The sequence below is a fragment of the Aquarana catesbeiana genome, linkage group LG09, assembly GCF_042186555.1.
Source record: "Aquarana catesbeiana isolate 2022-GZ linkage group LG09, ASM4218655v1, whole genome shotgun sequence".
In the NCBI taxonomy this organism is placed as follows: domain Eukaryota; kingdom Metazoa; phylum Chordata; class Amphibia; order Anura; family Ranidae; genus Aquarana; species Aquarana catesbeiana.
The window spans coordinates 181,663,420-181,684,239 of record NC_133332.1 but is presented as its reverse complement, the minus strand read 5'-3'; the positions used below and the strand labels follow the sequence as shown (position 1 = coordinate 181,684,239).

General features: G+C 41.0%; 1 protein-coding gene across 1 annotated transcript in view; it reads left to right on the top strand.

Moving 5' to 3' along the window:
• The first annotated feature begins 6,405 nt into the window (after positions 1 to 6,405).
• SH2D1A (SH2 domain containing 1A) overlaps positions 6,406 to 20,820 on the top strand; it is a 200,683-nt gene continuing 186,268 nt past the window's right edge. The window contains exon 1 of the mRNA XM_073599420.1: positions 6,406 to 6,520. The gene's annotated coding sequence lies outside the window, so the exon portion shown is untranslated. The remainder of the gene's footprint in view (positions 6,521 to 20,820) is intronic.

Here is a 20,820-nt window from a genome sequence, read left to right as displayed (position 1 = left end):
CGGCATCATTCACCAGGGTGAGTGCCTGTGTACCTATCCTGCTGGTCATTGGTAGTTCCACTACTGCTTTGGCAATTGGCCTTTGAGCCTGACTCCTGATTGTGACAGATGCATTCTCTTAAAGACATGCCTGTATATAGCTTTGGACAGACAAATGTGATGTTTGACAGATGAAAATGTGATGTATGAAAACTTGGGAGATTTGACTACTGGCCTTTTGTTCTTAAGGGTAATGATCTAACTCTCTCAACAGGACATAGAGGGAAACATTTTGATAAGAGTTTTGGTAACATTACATGTTCTTTGTAGAAAAGACTCACCAGATGGTAAAAAAATACTCCATGATCACATATATGATATACAGACCTACAATTTCATATTCCTGGTAGCTAGGCATTTTGTCTTGAAACACAATGGTAAGTTGGATAATTTCAAAATCTGGTTGTTAAAAAGGTTACTGAGTAACTAAGTGGATATGGGACTTACATACACCCCCAGAACTAAATGAAGGTTTACGCTTCAGTCCTTTTATATATTTTAATAAAGAGTTGTTTTTTTTCTTTTTTAGTATTTTTCATTGTGTACAATTTACTTATTTTGATGTACTGTGTACTACCATCTTCTGTGCTTCTGTTGGGTGCTGTGAAGAGATGGATTGTGGCTCCGCTATGTTTCTATCCCGATTATTTTTGTTTGTTAGCTCCTCCCTGCTTTCTGGAATTGGCTGTCAGCTCTGGTGGTACCCTCTGCGTGATGACGATGGATCAGGACATGCCACTGGCGTGAGACGGCAGCTGTTTGTCTGGTGTGGCGGGATGTGGGAGCTGAGAAGGAGGTCTCTGAGCTATTTGGGTTTCCTAGCAAAACTGGTCAGGCTGTCTGAGTACACTTCCCCAATGATCTTACTGTGTTATCTACAGTGGATGGAAGCCCCTTCACGGAGGTTTTAGTGCAGTGAGTGACTCTTCTCATAAATACACATAGGTTCAAGTGACTATGAACTATGGGTGGTAGTTAATGTTTAAGCTTTGTCTCAGTGGTCCCTGTATAGTTCCTGGAGTATGTATGTTTGATTCCCATTACAGGTTAAATCCACCTTGAGATATATACATATTTGGAGTCAAATTGGGGTTGTGACCTGTCCACTCATTTTGTGTGAATGCACCAACATGCCTCCATCCCATATTGTACAAAAAAATGGAGAATGGAGGCGGGACTTTGTGTGAGGCATGTTGGTGAATATGTCCACATTATAAAAACTGTGATGGTAAGATGTCTAGAGTTGATCCTGTATCAAATGATGATACCCACAGAATATATTGCAAGGAAATGATACATAGTTTAATACAGAAAGATCATAAAACCACATACATGATAAAAGGAGTACATTTGGGCTACAATGAGGTATGTTGACATACGAAGTTTACAGACATGGTTTGAATAATGATAATACATGTACAAGACATGGTAAAATAGTGTAACACATGGTACAATAAATAGATGTATGCATCGATAGATGTTAACTCTACGCGTTTCTTGGCTTGAAACCAATCGTCAGGAGTCTGATGCAGTGTAGCTGCATTGAAAGAATGACTGTGTGTCGGTCAAAGTATGGGGAAAATGGACACATAAACATGCAAAATAGTTTAGATATACTCACAGACGATGCATGGGTGAATGATAACCCATACAATGTGGTGCAATGTTGGTCCGGGTACACTGAATCTCAACCGGGGTTGAGGCAGAGAGCACGCTCCAAGGAGACCCTCGGCCCCGACTGACCAGGTGGCCGGAGCACCTACAAGGGCCACCAAGCGGGGACAGATAGCGAGGCCCAGAGAATGGGAAAAACGCTGGGAATAAAAAAAGGAGGTGAGAATGTGAGTGACTTGAGTGAAAATAAGGGAGTGAATGGAGGAGTGAAAAGGAAGGAAAAGACAAGGAGAGGGGCTCAGAGTGTACATGAGTATGAGTAATTGGAATGGCCCATCACACAAGAAGGAAATATGTGAACCGAAATGTGAGTGTGCAAAACCAGGAAGCCACTGCAGGTGTCAGTGGAGAAGTGTAAAAGTGTATAAGGAAGTTACCTGTGGTGAGATAGCCGGGCCAGGTGACGTACCCCGAAGAGACATGGTGAGCGCACGAGGTGCCCGGCCAGTGACGGCCGTAATAAAGCCGAGGGCTAGGGGCGCGCTCAAGCCAACGTCATAGGCGGACCTGATGACGCGGCGGGGGGCGGGCAGCCAGGAACATCGTGTGGCCACCCCCCAACCAAGCAGCGTCAAGGTCCTGGTTGGTAAATCACCAATAGGCTCCGCCTACGGCAGCCAAAGGCGCCGGAGGCGGGACGTGGGAGTAATGACGCCGATGCGTCGAGGCCAGGGCCCGCCCCCGTCAATGGTAGGGCGGGTGGCGGGTAATGGACTGGGCGCATCGCAACCCCGGGAAAAGACCAGATGGATCCCGGCACCAACTGCATCCAGAGAGCAGCAAGCAGACAGCGTGTATGATCAGGGAGAATAAAAATTATAAAAATGCTATGAATACAAAAGAAAAGAAAAAAAAAAAAGAAAAAAGATTCAGTGTACCCGGACCAACATTGCACCACATTGTATGGGTTATCATTCACCCATGCATCGTCTGTGAGTATATCTAAACTATTTTGCATGTTTATGCGTCCATTTTCCCCATATTTTTACTGACACACAGTCATTCTTTCAATGCAGCTACACTGCATCAGACTCCTGACGATTGGTTTCAAGCCAAGAAACGCGTAGAGTTAACATCTATCGATGCATACATCTATTTATTGTACCATGTGTTACACTATTTTACCATGTCTTGTACATGTATTATCATTATTCAAACCATGTCTGTAAACTTCGTATGTCAACATACCTCATTGTAGCCCAAATGTACTCCTTTTATCATGTATGTGGTTTTATGATCTTTCTGTATTAAACTATGTATCATTTCCTTGCAATATATTCTGTGGGTATCATCATTTGATACAGGATCAACTCTAGACATCTTACCATCACAGTTTTTATAATGTGGACATATTCACCAACATGCCTCACACAAAGTCCCGCCTCCATTCTCCATTTTTTTGTACATATTTGGAGTGTCTAATACTCCCAGGGGATCCTGTATAACTTTATACATTTGGTCTACCAACCTTTTATATGAGATCATTGCTATCTCCGAAGTGATTACTGTTTGGATATCATGCTTGTATACAACAGAAATACACAAACTTTTTGACTCTTTAAATGATGGCCCCCAGCGAGTGTTTGTATGTTAACCTTAATAAGAAATCAAATCTAGGTTAAATCCACCAGGAGAGTCTGGGATTGCCTTGTATGTGGGTTAAAATTGTCTGTGTTGTTTTTATGACTCATTAAAGTGATTGTAAAGTCTCATTTAAAAAAAAATAAAAAAACATGTTATACTTACCTGCCCTATGCAGTTGGTTTTGCACAGGACAGTCAGGATCCTCCTCTTCTCGGGTCCCTCTTTGCTGCTCCTAGCCCCTCCCTACTGTTGAGTGCCTCCACAGCTAGCAGCTTGCTATGGGGACACCCGGGCTGAGTCACAGCACCATGTGTCCATTCAAACACGGAGCCCTGACCCGGCCCTGTCCCCTCTCTTCTGATTGGCTAACTGAATTTAATTGACAGCTGTGGGAGTCAATGGCACCGCTGCTGTGTCTCAGGTAATTAGGAGGAAAGTCCCAGAAGGCTAAGACACTCGTGGACATCGCTGGAGAGAGATGGGGCTCATGTAAATAATTAGGGGGTGCTGGGGAGGCTGCTACACACAGAAGGTTTTTTATCTTAATGCATTAACCACTTAAGGATCAAGCCTCTTTTTGAGATGTGTTATTTACAAGTTAAAAACTTTTTTTTGCTAGAAAATTACTTAGAACCCCCAAACATTATACATTTTTTTCTAACACCTTAGAGAATAAAATGGCGGTTGTTGCAATACTTTCTGTCACACCGTACTTGCGCAGCGGTCTTACAAGCGCACTTTTTTTGGAAAAAATACACTTTTTTTAATTAAAAAATAAGACACCAGTAAAGTTAGCCCATTTTTTTTTATATTGTGAAAGATAATGTTACGCCAAGTAAATTGATACCCAACATGTCATGCTTCAAAATTGCGCCCGCTCGTGGAATGGCGACAAACTTTTACCCTTTAAAATCTCCGTAGGCGACGTTTAAAAAATTCTACAGGTTACATGTTTTAAGTTGCAGAGGAGGTCTAGGGCTAGAATTATTGCTCTCGCTCTACGGATCGGGGCGATACCTCACATGTGTGGTTTGAACACCGTTTTCATATGCGGGCGCTACTCACGTATGCGTTCGCTTCTGCAAACGAGCTCGGCGGGACGGGGTGCGTTTAAAATTTTGTTTTTTTTCTTAATTATTTTACCTTTTATTTTTTAATTTTACACTGTTTTTTTTTTTTTTAAATGTCTCACTTTTATTCCTATTACAAGGAATGTAAACATCCCTTGTAATTAAAAAAAAAAGCATGACAGGACCTCTTAAATATGAGATCTGGGGTCAAAAAGACCTCAGATCTCATATTTACGCTTAGATGCAATACTAAAAAAAAATGGCCCTTTAGGAGCTATGGGCGGAAGTGACGTTTTGACGTCGCTTTCGCTCTGCATTGTTATGGAGACGGGTAGGGGACATCTTCCCCTCACTCGTCTCCATGCCCAGCACTTTTTTGGTGAATGGGTAGGGGTACTGTGTACCCGATACTCATTCACACGGGGGAGTGTGGGATCTGGGGGGCCTCCACAACCACCGGCCAGGGTTGTGGGGAAGGGGCCCTTGTCCTCATCAACTTACTGCCCAAAAGCACCCCCCATGTTGAGGGGATGTGGCCTTGTAGAGTTCAGGAGGGGGGGTGCTAGCTAGTCCCCCCCTTTCTTGACCTACTGGGCTACACGCTCAGATAATGGTCTACTATGGATTTTGGGGGGACCCCATGCCTTTTTTTATTTTGGCATGGGGTTCCCATAGGGGGGGACCCACACTGTTTTTTTTCCCAAATTTTTTCATTGCCAGCATTCTTTTGCTTACATTTCAGCTGTCAGGGGGGAAGCCCGCTGACAGCTGATAAGTCATTGGTTATTAACCACTTCAGCCCCAGAAAGATTTACCCCCTTAATGACCAGGTCATTTTTTGCGATACGGCACTGCGTCGCTTCATCTGACAATTGTGCAGGCATGCGACGTTGTACCCAAACAAAATTGATGTCTTTTTTTCCCACAAATAGAGCTTTTTTTTTAGTGGTATTTGATCACATCTGCGTTTTTTATTTTTTGCACTATAAACAAAAAAAATAGCGACAATTTAAAAAAATAAATGTTTTTTTTTTTTTTTTACTTTCTGCTATAATACACATAAAAAAAATTAAAAATCTAATTTCTTCATCAATTTAGGCCAATATGTATTCTGCTACATATTTTTGGTAAAAAAATTCCAATAAGAGTATATTGATTGGTTTGCACAAAAGTTATAGCGCCTACAAACTATGGGATAGATTTATGGACTTTTAAAAAAAAAACACTCCTACCGCTGCACAAATTGAACCCAGGCATATTGGACTATACTTACTGTGTATGACCTGTACTTTACATTAGTTCATAGTACTTTCTTGCATTCAGTATGTTATTGGGTAACTGTCACCTAGTTTCTCTTAACCAGGAAAATGCAGTCTGTACTGCAAATATATTAGAAGTAGAAAATGTGACCGGCAACCTTGGGATCTAAATTTAAATAAAATAATATAAATTAGTCAACTGTGCTTGTCAAGCACAGCTGAGAGAGAAAAGAGAACTTGTGTAATTCTCAAGCTGCTGGCTGAGAACCACTTATGTAATTTTTCTGGGAATCTGTATTTTCCAGTACAGTTTTGGTAACACAATTTATCATTATTGGTAGTAATTAGGTTTTTGAGCAACAGCATATACATAGATATTAATAAACTTATAAAGCTTTTGTAGTTTTGGCTAACTTTGAGATACTAGTAAACAAAGCAGCCTATGTGCGCTAATATGTATTAAAAATAAAATAAAAAAGTTGCGCTAAATTAATATCATGCAAAAATGACTGGCATATAAAATCTTAAATTGATACACGTGGACACCTATAAGTGAACCCCACGAGCATATGCCCGTTTTTATTAGTATTAAAGACCTATTGTTTAAACCTACTACACGATTGGAGTCCCTCTCTGTCTGCTCACTCGTGGCTTTGAGCCCGAGTGTGTTTCTCTTTCAGATTGAGGGATCCAGCTGATAAGCATTTATTGCTATACGGCAACATCATCCACTGAGGATTTCAGCTGACAAGCATTCATTGCTATACGGCGACTCCCCTCACTGAACACCTGAGACAACCTAAGACCAGAGATACTGGAGGCTCCTATGTCCCTGCAGAGGGCTATTTCTGCCTGCTCATCTGATCCTGCTCTTTAGGGGGTCCATCATCTCTGGTAAGAGTGATCATATACAGAGTCGCACACCTGAGTTGCCTTTCATTTGTTTACACTGAAGTACAGAGTTCATCATCAAGATTTTGCTATTGTGGACTTTATTACACATATATGTTTATACACTAGCCCTTCTCATCTAAGGGAAGACACACTTTTATTGCATTACTTTATGAACACTTTGATTGATTTATTGAGGTTTTGATTTTCCTTATTTGATTTATTGTCACCTGTATTCACTTTTTATTGATTCCTAGTTCACTTATAGGTGTCCACGTGTATCAATTTAGAATTTTATATGCCAGTCAATTTTGCATGGTATTAATTTACCGCAACTTTTTTATTTTATTTTCGATTACTACCATTAGATATTAGGTGGTTTATTGTTGCAGCTTTGGTTTTTAGGAGTTATAGTCTGAGCGCGGTATTCCTACTTATTTAATGCTAATATGTATTAGTCTACATTTTTATGCAAACCTAAACACATGCCCATGAGCTAAATATTGTGGGATTTTATTTATGTTCAATTATTATGCATGGATAAACTACTATAACTCTCAAAATGCTTAAACCGCCTTTGCATTTAGTATGTTCAGTTAGAAAAAAACAAAAACATTACATTTTATTATGTGAACCAGTATGGCGTAAGTATGCAATCAAATACTGTAAGTCAACAGGAAATCCTAAAAAAAAAGCAAGTTGTTGATTGAAAACTTAAAATGTTTTCTAGATCTGACCACCCTGCCATACCATTTTTGGAAACAACAATTAACAACATATTCGCCAAAATGTACACTAATAATTAAAAATTGTGTATAAAAATTAGGCAGAAATGCATAAAGAAGATAGTAGTAATTGTTTTTTTTTTTTAAACAAACTATAGGTAATAGAAGCGAATGTTTAAGGGCAAACAGCTTTATTCAACATTAGTTTGTGTTATTCAATAGAGTGTTTATTCATATGCACAGCATACCACAGGAAATAAATAGAACCCAACCCATCATGTACCAGTCAGTTAATTATCAGGGTTAATTTTAAAAAAAAAAACAACAAAAAAAAAAGACGTTTTACTAAACAAATATTAAAGACATCCTAGACTTCTTTCTACATGCCAGTTAAGATACAGTCACATGGTAAGTTTTCCTGCAGTCTGAATCTATAAGTATGGGTATCAAACAGCCCACTAAAGATTTGCTCATTAGCACTGTATCTGGTAAGTGTACCCAAAATATAACAATATAGAGAGATAACAAGAAAGTCTGAACTACACTGGTAGAGTGGTGTTTTAGGTCTTTATCATACACTGGTCATTAAGTTTTCTTCAAGAAAGTGTCAACAAAATACAAAAATAAAGAGAAGGGGAGCTCCCATCTAAGTGCAGTAAAAAGTAATAAAACCTTTAAAGAGAACACACAATTGCACTTACTATAGATGCTGAGTTTCAGCATGTCATGATCCTGGTTGAAAGAAAGAAGCAACCAGCTCCCACTGGTCATTGAGAAAGCACCTGGAAAAGGTAGTGGGAGGGTGAGTGGTGGTGGGGGATTGGGCAGAGGATGCAAAATTTTGGATACAACCTATAGAAGGGGATATGAGGCGTCACCACAAGGGGAAGCTCCCAAAGCAGAGGTGAGCATATGGAAGAGGGGACTTGATAGGCAGAGATAATGGAGTATCATAGCATCAGATCACAAACAAGAGTGATATTGCAGGGAGTATAGTAAATCTACTCAGTAGAAATAGGTTTGTCGGAATCTCTCTTTACGGTTATAGAGAGAGAAGGTGAGATCCTCCACGTGCATAGTGTCATTGATCCCGAAAACCACTGGCCCATAATAAGGGGGGCTGTCTATTTTCATAGTGCAAGGACACGGCCCTTGCTGTGTTTAGGTTGTGCAGGAGTAAAGATGCCTTTTATTTTGTAATGGATAAGGGAGTAACGTGGAATAGATATGCTACTGAGTCCTCTTCTAACTCAACATCTGTTAGTTTGTGGCAGAGAAGTTTCACCAAACGCCAAAAGTCTTTGTATAAGGGGGCTGTTCAGAAGATGTGAAGCAGGATGCCAGGATGGGATTTACAGTGCCTTGAAAAAGTATTCATACCTCTTTAAATTTTTCACATTTTGTCATGTTACAACATTTTGTCATGTTACATTATTTGGATTTTATGTGACAGACCGACAAAAAGTGGCATATAATTGTGAAGTGGAAGGAAAATGATAAATGGTTTTATAACATTTTTAACAAATAAATATGTGAAAGTGTGGGGTGCATTTGTATTCAGCCCCCTTTACTCTGATACCCCTAACTAAGATCTAGTGAAACCAATTGCCTTCAGAAGTCACCTAATTCATAAATAGAGTCCACCTGTGTGTAATTTCATCTCAGTATAAATACAGCTGTTCTGTGAAGCCCTCAGAGGTTTGTTAGAAAACCTTATGGAAGAAAACAGCATCACAAAGGCCAAGGAACACATCAGACAGGTCAAGGATAATGTTGTGGGGAAGTTTAAAGTAGTGTTAGGTTATAAAAAAAATATCCCAAGCTTAGAACATCTCATGGAGCACTGTTCAATCCATCATCCGAAAATGGAAAGAGTATGGCACAACTGCAAACCTACCAAGACATGTCTGTCCACCTAAACTAATAGGCCAGGCAAGGAGAGATTAATCAGAGAAGCAGTCAAGAGGCCCATGGTAACTCTGGAGGAGCTGCAGAGATCCACAGCGCAGGCGGGAGAATCTGTCCACGGGACAACTATTAGTTGTGCACTTCACAAATCTGGCCTTTATGGAAGAGTGGCAAGAAGAAAGCCATAAGAAGTCCCATTTGCAGTTTGAGAGAAGTCTTGTGAGGGACACAGCAGGAAACATGGTCGAAGGCATTCTCTGCATCAGTAGAAAGGGGAAGACCTTCGATCCCCTCCGCATGGGACCTAAAGATTAGGTTGAGAGCCTTTGACGACCCCCCAGACGACGTCTATGAGGACGAAACGCGTCGGAAAGAACCCCACTGTCGCCATTTTTTCTCACAGCGCTGTTTTATATTTTGGATCTACATGTAAGTGTACATCTTTTTATTTTAAATAAAATTTTCGTTTTCGGATTTACACTATGTGGCCCCTCCTTTCTTTCCTTATCTAACAACACCATTTCCTGGTCCGTGGAATGTTGCTTCGAGGGATTCATCTACGGAACATCCCACCCTCCTAGGATCCACAGGACCATCCATATCCGTGAGATTGCCTACACCCTTCAGGATCTGGGTGCTACTTGGAGGAATACCGTAATCCGCAAGATAACATCCTTCTTTGAGCCTAACACAGCCACTCACCACCCAAGCCTTATCTGACCCAATTCGGCGTATGCCCCTTTGGGTCCACCTCATCCGGTAAGCCTTTTCATCTCTCGGTGGGAGTGAGCCGGTCTGCATTTGGGATGCCAAAGAATTTTTTCAAAAATTTTTTTCTGTTTTAAAATATGTTTTTATAAGGACTACTCACAGTATCTATATGAGGACGACCTATTTATAAGATTCATTTCTCAGATACAGCCGATCCCTTTCACTGCATATTGACTGGTCTACAGTTGCTTTATGTTTGACATTGTTTAGCGCTAAACTTTTTCGTTGTTTTTCACTTCACAAATCTGGCCTTTATGGAAGAGTGGCAAGAAGAAAGCCATTGTTGAAAGAAAGCCATAAGAAGTCCCATTTGCAGTTTGAGAGAAGTCTTGTGAGGGACACAGCAGGAAACAAGGTCGAAGGCATTCTCTGCATCAGTAGAAAGGGGAAGACCTTCGATCCCCTCCGCATGGGACCTAAAGATTAGGTTGAGAGCCTTTGTAATATTGTCCCTAGCCTCTCTGTCTGGCATGAACCCTACTTGTTCCAGACTGATGATTTGGGATAACAGGGGTCTTAGTCTATTAGCTAATATTTTTGAAAATAATTTTAGATCTGTATTGAAAAGGGAAATTGGCCTGTAGCTCATGCATTCAGTAGGGTCTTTATCTTTATTTGGAATAACTGTTATGTGCATAACTAAAAACGAATCAGGAATGTTTTGTGTTTTACGTAGAGAATTTAAAGTATGCAATAATGGCTGTGAGATGGCATTTAATGGCGTTAACTAACGCTTGTATTTCAATAGGATTTTCCAGCATTTGGATATCTTCGGGTGGGGGTGAATAATTGGTAGACCACATTTCTTTAAAAAATGTGTTATTATGTTGGCTCTTTCACCCTGTAGATCTTTAGGTTTGTGAAGTGGGTGTAAATGATATAGCTTAGTGTAGAATTGTTGAAAGCTGGCAGCTATTTGGTTAGTATTATGTTCCATAATGCCATTAGTGGTTTTAATGCCAAATATATTTTCAGTTAATTTGGCATCTGTTAATGCTTTAGCTAGGAATTTTCCTCTTTTGTCTCCTCCCTTGTAATAAACACGTTTTTTGAAGAACAGGAGCGTTTATAGTTAATGTCAAGGATGGATTGTAGTGTTTGCAGAAAGAGTGGAAAGAGACTGTTTGTGTTGAGATTCTAGGATATTTATCTGATTTGAATTCTCAGCTATTGTGCGGTTGCGGTCTCGTTTCTTTCTGGCTCCCCATTTTATGAAGTCTCTGTGAACCACACATTTATGTGCCTCCCAAATTGTGAGGTGGGGAATGTCTTCTGAGTTGTTAATATCGAAGTATGATTTAAGTGTTCTTGATGTTATTAAGAATTTCAGGGTCAGTGAGTAGAGCAGGGTTCAGCCTCCAGGTGAAAGATTTTTCTATTTGTTCTACAAAGTTTACAAAGAGTGATATTGGTGCAGGGTCAGATATAGATTGAAATCCTATCTGTGCATCTGTCAAGTTAGGGAGATCTCTCTGTGAAAAAAAAAATAATAATCAATGCGGGAGTATCTATTATGTGGTGGTGAGTAGCAGGTTAAATCTCTCCCATTTGGATTTAATGTTCTCCATGTATCAACTAACAGCAGAGAGTGGAGAAGCATTTTGATCTTTTTTCAAGACCCTGTAGGGTCCTTTCATTAGAGGTATCCTATAAAGGACTGAGGGGATTGTTAAGGGCTCCCCACCAAGTTTAAACAGCCGGAAGTAAAACCTTTCAATTCATCGATAAGATGTTTGCAAAATGTAATATGGGCTGAGTTGGGAAAGTAGATGTTAGCCAGTATGATGGGCTTTCCGTCCCATGTGCCTTTCAGGAAAATGTATCTTCCCCCAGGGTCCATCAATCGATCTGTTATGGCAATATTCGTTTCCCTGCTGATTAGTATAGAGACTCCTTTAGTCTTGGCTATATCATTAGTAGCGTGGAATATTTTAGTAAAGTATTTACTATGTAGGTTGGGAACATGACCTGTTTTAAAGTGTGTTTCCTGTAGAAACACCACTCCTGGTTTTGCTTTATTTAGTTCATTTAGGAGCTGGGATCGTTTTTGAGGTATATATAAACCTCTGACATTGTGTGATATTATTAGAGGCTTTTTGCCTAGGGTAGAATAGGCCATTATGTTGTGTAGTTAACTTAGTCTGTGATACGAAATGCCAACAATAACTGAATAAGATACGAACAGCTGATAGCTGTGAACAACATTTGATATTGAACAATATAGTATATCCAAATAAAAAAGGGAAGTTTGGGACTTTATATGAAGCAATTGAGTAGTGGAGGTAGGTTACAATATAAGCATATTTATTTGGTAGCATGAGTTTACATACAAAAAATATTAATAATAAAAAAATATTTCATATCATATATACACGAGAGGTGCACAAAGGCTGAGTATGGAAAAATGGAAAAATACATGCATAACATCATATGGTCAAAACAATAAATAGATATATGCATAAGAATAACATGTACATGCCAATAGCAGCAGGCCTACCTACGCGTTTCGTGGGTATTCCCACTCGTCAGGAGCAGATGCGTCAGACATTTCTATGGAAAAAAAAAGATTTAAGGAACCGTACTTCTCAGAAAAAAATTGTTGTTTCTATTAGTATGGGTGGTTAACCACTGACACTCACCAACCCAGGCATAGACCGCAAGGTGGAGTGATCGGAGCAGGGCTGGCCGAGAACATGGCCTCAGCGCGGGAGCTGAGGCGGCATAATACATGAATTGCATCATCGGATAGGACAAGAGCTTACAATATGGGTGAGAGCTCCATGTAGCCAAAAAAATATATTGTATTATGCCGCCTGAGCTCCCGCGCTGAGGCCATGTTCTTGGCCAGCCCTGCTCCGATCACTCCACCTTGCGGTCTATGCCTGGGTTGGTGAGTGTCAGTGGTTAACCACCCATACTAATAGAAACAACAATTTTTTTCTGAGAAGTACGGTTCCTTAAATCTCCTTTTTTTTTCCATAGAAATTTCTGACGCATCCGCTCCTGACGAGTGGGAATACCCACAAAACGCGTAGAGCTTTACATGATGCTGCAGTCACATACCCCATACGGATTGAGATTTACTTATTTTTAAATACATGATGTTTTTATACCATCTGGTGGATACAGATGTACCATGTGGATGCATATGCCGGTGGTAGGCCTGCTGCTATTGGCATGTACATGTTATTCTTATGCATATATGTATTTATTGTTTTGACCATATGATGTTATGCATGTATTTTTCCATTTTTACATACTCAGCCTTTGTGCACCTCTCGTGTATATATGATATGAAATATTTTTTTATTATTAATATTTTTTGTATGTAAACTCATGCTACCAAATAAATATGCTTATATTGTAACCTACCTCCACTACTCAATTGCTTCATATAAAGTCCCAAACTTCCCTTTTTTATTACGTATCACAGGGATGGAGGCATCTTAGGGTGCTTCATCTAAAGTCCCGGCGGGATGGAGGCACTCATGGTGCTTCATATAAAGTCCCAAACTCCCCCCATTTTCATATACAGATACTGGGATGGAAGAAATTGAGTAATTGGAGTGGCAGTGTTCCCCTGCCATCCCAGTGTGAGGTTCACCCTCATTTATAGGGTACCTTCATTAAGGTTTAAATGTTGCTAAATACCAATATTTATCCATATCGTTTATTTAACATCCATGTTTTTATGCTTTGCACATGTCATTCTTTATAGGCAGCAATCTCTCCACTAAGTTTCATGCACCCACACGGACTGCCCCCAATTATATGTTCCATGCACACTCCCTCTGCCTGGTCATGGTCTGACGTGGGTGGATAGGTCGGTGTTTGGACATGGCTGGGCTCCACCTCTATCGCGGGAGCTGCGATGCGCTCATTGAACTCTCCCCCTCCTCCCCCTGCACCCAGTGTGTTTGGGAGGACGGGGCGTTTGCCGTTTTGCGCATCGGCGCCACGCTTGTCACGCTGTTCTGAGTGGCGGCTTCACTCCGTGCGTGTGACGTCAGCAATGAGGTCATGGCGCCGGCGTCTAGCCATAACATCTCTTGTCCCGGTATGGGGAGGTCTCCGCGTCGGTTGTTGAGTGTATCACTCACTTCAGGTGCGGCTCCCTCGCCTCCATTGGTTCATTAGCGTGGCATTGGCGGCATAATTACATCCCCCATCTAGGTGAACTGCCCAATATTAGTTCCCCTTTGGGGTCTCTACACACCAGCTACACGATCTGCTGGGGGTTGTTTTGTTGCAGCATTAGGGTAGGCGTTCTTTTTTGTTTTCTTAACTCTTATCTTCTTTTCCTTTCTCTCTCTTGGTGCATTTGTTTTCTGTTCACACTATTTGCCCTTGATTCCACGTGGTATTCCTATTAGCATTCATACCACAATCTGCTGTATGTCCATGTTCATTACTTTTACACACAGATACTTTCACATCCTTGGGTACTATTTGTATCTTCCTTACCTTTTTCATATTATTTATACACCTCTCATATGGAGCTATACTGGGTTCATTTATTTGTATCACCATCTCCTACTATATACTATCACTATGATTAATATATTATAATTACACATATTCAATTTTGTTCCCAGATATCCTTGCTCCATCGAGTATATATATTTTTTTGGCTACATGGAGCTCTCACCCATATTCTAAGCTCTTGTCCTATCCGATGCTGCAATCCTGTATTATACCGCCTCAGCTCCCGCGCTGAGGCCATGTTCTCGGCCAGCCCTGCTCCGATCACTCCACCTTGCGGTCTATGCCTGGGTTGGTGAGTGTCAGTGGTTAACCACCCATACTAATAGAAACAACAATTTTTTTCTGAGAAGTACAGTTCCTTAAATCTCCTTTTTTTTTTTCCATAGAAATGTCTGACGCATCCGCTCCTGACTAGTGGGAATACCCACGAAATGCGTAGAGCTTTACATGATGCCGCAGTCACATACCCCATACGGATTGAGATTTACTTATTTTTAAATACATGATGTTTTTATACCATCTGGTGGATACAGATGTACCATGTGGATGCATATGCCGGTGGTAGGCCTGCTGCTATTGGCATGTACATGTTATTCTTATGCATATATGTATTTATTGTTTTGACCATATGATGTTATGCATGTATTTTTCCATTTTTACATACTCAGCCTTTGTGCATCTCTCGTGTATATATGATATGAAATATTTTTTTATTATTAATATTTTTTGTATATAAACTCATGCTACCAAATAAATATGCTTATATTGTAACCTACCTCCACTACTCAATTGCTTCATATAAAGTCCCAAACTTCCCTTTTTTATTACGTATCACAGGGATGGAGGCACCTTAGGGTGCTTCATCTAAAGTCCCGCGGGATGGAGGCACTCATGGTGCTTCATATAAAGTCCCAAACTCCCCCCATTTTCATGTATAGTATATCCAAAGGTTAACCGCTTCTGTCGAGTTATGTAATAATGTTTATCACTGCTTTGGCAGAATATTGATGTATACTCTAGTAGATGAAGATGTTGGTGGGAGGAGACAAAGAGCATAAAATTAAGTGATTGCAATTGAAAGTTAATGGTCTGGAGAGATCTAACTCAAAACGGTGTCCTGGGTACCACCTCATTGTTGCTGAGAAGGTAAACCAAAGTTGACATCATTAAAGGAGAGATAAGTCACAACTAACCATTTTCTGGCAGCAGAAAATAAATGCAAAACTGTGACAGTAGGGCAGTTTGACTATATTTTTCAATAAAACCACAACTTTACTTTTGGGGAACTATAAGAAAAAGAAATATGTTATCATATAACATATTTAACATATATAACAGTATATATATCAAAACCGGACATGGTGAACTTGTGATCCAGAGAACTGTGTTTTCTCTGACGCTCTAAATGAGCTAAAAAAAATGGTCCACAGTCAGAGCCAGAGAGGGAACCAGAAGTGTTTGCATCCACACCCAACCTGGAATTGTCATTGCCAGGGGGTAAACATTACTCAGTCTTTGTCATAGAGTCCAAGTCCGTTGGTGAAAGGATCATGTAAAAAGCCCATTGTGTTTTGTAATCTAATATACAAACTGCGCCTTTAAAGTTATCATTTTTCTTTACTAGGTAAATATATATATTGTTTTGCAGTATCTTGTCTTGTGATAAAACTGTGTGTTGTAATATCTTATGATATATGATATATTATGATAATAATATATGATATATGATATATGATACATTATGATATGATATATAAGTCATATGATACTTTGCACAATATGTAACTTTTCATAGTTTAAGCTTGTGTAAGCATAAGGACATGTATGCCTTCTTATAATCACGCCTTTCTTTGTTTTGTAACTGAATAAAAGCTTAGACACGAGCTTCAATAAAGCAGACATCTTACTAATGCACAACCTGCCTCTCATTTCATTCGGTGTCTCCTGATATCTGAGGGCCCTGTTGGTGTACCTACAGAAAGGGTGGTCATCCAGAATACCTACTATTTCCTTTCAGTTGGGAGTAAAAAGATATGTGAATACTTGTGGATCTTCAGTGTTAATATGACAAAAAATAAAAATAAAAACCCACTGATTAACCTCTAATTTTGATTATTGTGTCGCTCTCAGTTCTAGGCCAGGAGTAGATCAGATGTTTTCCTGAGTTATGTAAAAGTATCTTGAGGAATAGAAGGTCAAAAAAGCAAAAATGCCTTGTTGAATCTTGAATAGAAGATCCAAATAGTTCTTTGGCTCTTAATCCTAAATTACAGTCTGTCAGTAAGTGTAGAGAGTAGGTGCATGGTACTCACAAGAAATTTCTAGAAAAGAGGTGAAGTCCTCATTAAAAGTCCACAGGCTTCTCGTTTTCGGTAGTTTATCCCTGAGTGTTCCATGGGATTTACAGGATGCAATTCACTTGGAAAGGTTTTTCTTAAGAAGAAGGAATCGTGCAGTTCATATGTCATCTATGTCCACTCTGATCCTGGGCTGTCTAGGTTTTGGAGAGGAGAAGTAGGAACCACATCCATTTTGTTTATGGTATTTGCCCCTTTTTTTGGGAAGATTTAAACAGGGAAGGTTGTGGAGTAACAGGTGGGGGGGTGGGGGGGTGGGAAGCCAGAACACCTCATACCATTCCAGTGATTCAGTAAGGGGGAGTTGCAGATTATCACAAAAATCTTGTATTTGGTATTTTGAATATAAATTGTTTGCTATTGAAGAAGGCTTGGTGTGCAAAAGGGAAACACCATCTACAGTATCTTACAAAAGTGAGTACACCCCTCACATTTTTGTAAATATTTTATTATATCTTTTCATGTGACAACACTGAAGAAATTACACTTTGCTACAATATAAAGTAGTGAGTGTACAGCTTGTATAACAGTGTAAATTTGCTGCCCCCCTCAAAATAACTCAACGCACAGCCATTAATGTCTAAACTGCTGACAACAAAAGTGAGTACACCCCTAAGTGAATATGTCCAAATTAGGCCCAATTAGACATTTTCCCTTCCCAGTGTCATGTGACTCGTTAGTGTTACAAGGTCTCAGGTGTGAAGGGGGAGCAGGTGTAATAAATTTGGTGTTATCACTCTCAATCTCTCATACTGGTCACTGGACGTTCAACATTCATACCTCATGGCAAAAAACTCTCTGAAGATCTGAAAAAAAGAATGGTTGTTCTACATAAAGTTGGCCTAGGCTGTAAGAAGATTGCCAAGACCTTGAAACTTAACTGCAGCATGGTGGCCAAGACCATACAGTGGTTTAACAGGACAGGTTCCACTCAGAACGGGCCTCGCCATGGTCGAACAAAGCAGTCGAGTGCACGTGCTCAGCGTCATATCCAGAGGTTGTCTTTCGGAAATAGACTTATGAGTGCTACCAGCATTGCTGCATAGGCTGAAGGGGTGGGGGGTCAGCCTGTCAGTGATCAGGCAATATCCCGCACACTGCATCAAATTGGTCTGCATGGCTGTTGTCCCAGAAGGAAGCCTCTTCTAAAGATGATGCACAAGAAAACCCGCAAACAATTTGCTGAAGACAAGCAGACTAAGGACATGGATTACTGAAACCATGTCCTGTGGTCTGATGAGACCAAAATAAACGTATTTGGTTCAGATGGTGTCAAGCATGTGTGGCGGCAACCAGATGAGGAGTACAAAGACAAGTGTGTCTTGCCTACAATCAAGCATGATGGTGGGAGTGTCATGGTTTGGGGCTGCATGAGTGCTGCCGGCACCGGGGAGCTACAGTTCATTGAGGGAACCATGAATGCCAACATGTACTGTGACATACTGAAGCAGAGCATGATTCCCTCTCTTCGGAGACTGGGCCGCAGGGCAGTATTCCAACATGATAACGACCCCAAACACACCTTCAAGATGACCACTGCCTTGCTAAAGTAACTGAGGGTAAAGGTGATAGACTGGCCAAGCATGTCTCCAGACCTAAACCCTATTGAGCATCCATGGGGCATCCTCAAATGGAAGGTGGAAGAGCGCAATGTTTCTAATATCCACTAGCTCTGTGATGTTGTCATGGAGGAGTGATAGAAGACTCCAGTGGCAACCTGTGAAGCTCTGGTGAACTCCTTGACCAATAGGGTTAAGGCAGTGCTGGAAAATAATGGTGGCCACACAAAATATTGACACTTTGGGCCCAACTTGGGCATTTTCACTTAGGGGTGTACTCACTTTTGTTGCCAGCAGTTTAGACATTAATGGCTGTGTGTTGAGTTTCGTTTGAGGGGACAGCAAATGTACACTGTTATACAAGCTGTACACTCACTACTTTACATTTTAGCAAAGTGTCATTTCTTCAGTGTTGTCACGTGAAAAGATATAATACAATAGTTACAAAAATGCGAGGGGTGTACTCACTTTTGAGAGATACTGTATATGTAATTCCTTTCTCTTTCAGGATTGCCAGCAGAGTTCCCACTGCCCTTCTGTTTTTCAAGGTAATGGGTGAGAGATCCTAGGAGGGGTGTTTTCAGCTCCTTTGGGTCTGAGAGCTCCGTGTGCTCTGTCAAAATCAATGTTAGCATCAGGGGTTCTTTTAAGTAAGTTGTTGAATATTGATTGCAGTGCAGGTTTAATTTGCTCTGTTGTAATCATTTCAGGGATTCCCCTTACTCTGATGTTACTCTGATGTTGTTCCTCCTACCCCTGTTTACCAGGTCTTCTAGGTGTCTGCTTATGGCAATTAGATGGGAGGAATGTGTTTCAGAGACTCTCTTCAGTCTAGAGATAGCTTTGTCTCTCTGTATGCCTGCTCTCTTATGTGACATCATTTGTTCAGAGAGGGTATATAGGTCAATCTTAAGATCTGTGATTGCTGCAGTGAATGATCTCTTTATATCTGCTGCAATTTGTGTCATCTGTGAGAAGGTCAGGGGTTGGTCATCATGAGTTATTTCCCTTACCATGTCCTCCGAGGCTGGCAACGATTCCTCGCTATATCCATCCTCATGGCAGGAAGTCGCCATCTTACCCGCGGATAGGCTGCTTCTCTGTGAGGAGCTTGTTTTAAAGATATCTGGTATGTTTCTGGAAGTCACAGCAGTGTTCGGCGCTGCGGTCTGCTTTGTGGTGTGGATTTTGATAATCTGCTCATGTTCTGCCTTTCTGGAGAGTCACCAGCTGGTTCGTTGTTCCCCGTCTCTAGAGCTCTTTCAGTCTGCTGCCATGAAACTCGTATGCCAGGCCACGCCCCCCCCATGAATAATTTTTTAAGGCACTGTACATCTCCAGCAGAATGAGGTGCTTTGTGGGTAGATACAATGTAATAAATCAGAAGTCTCGTGCCACCTAGAAAGAAGCTTATAACCTGATTCTTGAATTTTATTGTATATAGAAGACTAATGCCGTGTACACACAGGTGGACTTTTCAACCGGACTGGTCCGACGGAAAGAATTCGTTGGACAATCCGACCGTGTGTGGGCTTCATCGGACCTTCAGCAGACTTTTTCTGTCGAAAATCAGACGGACTTTAGATTTGGAACATGTTTCAAATCTTTCCGACGGACTCGAGTCCAGTCCAAAAATCAGTTCGTCTGTATGCTAGTCCGACGGACAAAAAAGGACGCAAGGGCAGCTATTGACTACTGGCTATGAACTTCCTTATTCTAGTCCCTTCGTACGTCATCACATTCAAACCAATGGACTTTCGAACAGACTTTAGTCTGTTCGTGTGTGGGCAAGTCTGGTCGTCCGAAAGTCTGTCGTAACTCCGTGGAAAGACCGTCGGACCTTTGATGCTGAAAAGTCTGCTCGTGTGTACGTGGCATAATAGGCAAATAAGAGCATGCAGTTAATTTGAGCTTGAATAAAAGTTCCCGTGTCCGACGAGATCATATGAGTAGTGGATAGGGAATGTCTGATGTGCATATCTGTGAGACACAGTTTTTTGAAAGGTGTTGGCGGTTGGAAGAGAGAAGCATGTCTTGGAATGGATTGAAGTTGCGTAATATCTGAAGGAGGCATCATTAAAAGAGAAGTATGGTATTTTTGTGGCCCATTTGTACTTACCTAGATCGCTGCAGCATCTGTCCCCCGATGCCTCTGCACTGAGAACCGAGCCATCGAACATCGCAGATGGCTTGGTTCTCACAGATCCCTGAGCGGAGAGATGCTGCCTGTCAATCAGCAGCTCTCCTCTCTGCTCCTCCACACTCACTGGAGCGCTGAGCTGTGGAGGGGTGGAGAGCGGCCATCTCAGGCTCTCAGAGGCTCGATGAGAGGCTGAGACAGGTGTCAGTCCAGGCACCTGGCGGATCCAGACTTTATTGTCGTGATGACGTGGTGTGTGGACCGATTCCAGTGATGTCAGCAGAGAGCGGACTTCAGACTGCTCTCTGCTGAAAACGGGTAACAGAAGTGCAAAACAAATTGCACTCCTGTGACCCAT